The sequence below is a fragment of the Nanorana parkeri genome, unplaced genomic scaffold, assembly GCF_000935625.1.
Source record: "Nanorana parkeri isolate BGI_ZX_2015 unplaced genomic scaffold, ASM93562v1 scaffold10306, whole genome shotgun sequence".
Lineage (NCBI taxonomy): Eukaryota > Metazoa > Chordata > Amphibia > Anura > Dicroglossidae > Nanorana > Nanorana parkeri.
This window is the reverse complement of record NW_017316371.1, coordinates 1-668: the sequence shown is the minus strand read 5'-3', so window position 1 is coordinate 668 and position 668 is coordinate 1. Positions and strand designations below refer to the sequence as shown.

Genomic DNA, 668 nt, shown 5'->3' with positions numbered 1-668 from the left:
GGGTAAAGCATAAACGTGGCCATTGTTTACCTGCGGCTTGATGTTAACTTTCTTATCAGAATTTTCATTCAACCATTTTACATCGAGTTCAACATCAAAGTGGCCAATATTGCAAACAATGGAATCATCCTTCATCTGTTCAAAGTGTCTGAGGGATGAAATGACAGATTAGAGGTTTATGGCATGATTGGGAAACTGGGAGGGGGTGCAAAGGGCTACAAAGACAGTAAGCAGAGTGGGTAGAGTACACAACTTTAGAAGCAAAATATCCAAGATGTCACCTACAGCCATAGATAAGACTTTGCTGCATCTACTCCAAATGGGAATAAAATATGTCCACTCCAATATGGACGTTTGAGTTGTAAAGATTTACAGAATCCCCATTGCCTGTGGAGAAACTCCAGTAGCAAGATCGCCCTGTTGCAAAAGTCTACTCGGCCCTACCAAAAGTCATATTCCTGCCAGGATCACAAGTACCAGTCAGGTCACCAGCATCAGGTAGCAGAACTCCAGGGAAGGGAGGTGGGGACATGATGCATTGGGGTTCACTTGGTCTTGAACATTTACCTGCCCTCTACAATGTCCATGCACCCTGTTGTAGTGACAAAAATGTTCCCCTCTTTGGAAGCTTCATCCATTGTTGTGACCTCATAACCTGCCAAAAAAAA

The 668-nt window shown here is 43.4% G+C and overlaps 1 long non-coding RNA gene across 1 annotated transcript; it reads right to left on the bottom strand.

Moving 5' to 3' along the window:
* Window positions 1-54: 54 nt before the first annotated feature.
* On the bottom strand, window positions 55-656 carry LOC108804293. Its single transcript, XR_001942351.1, has 2 exons — window positions 568-656; window positions 55-148 (listed from the first exon to the last, which is right to left on the bottom strand). It is a non-coding gene; the product is annotated as an uncharacterized LOC108804293 (long non-coding RNA).
* Between the last annotated feature and the right edge of the window lie 12 nt (window positions 657-668).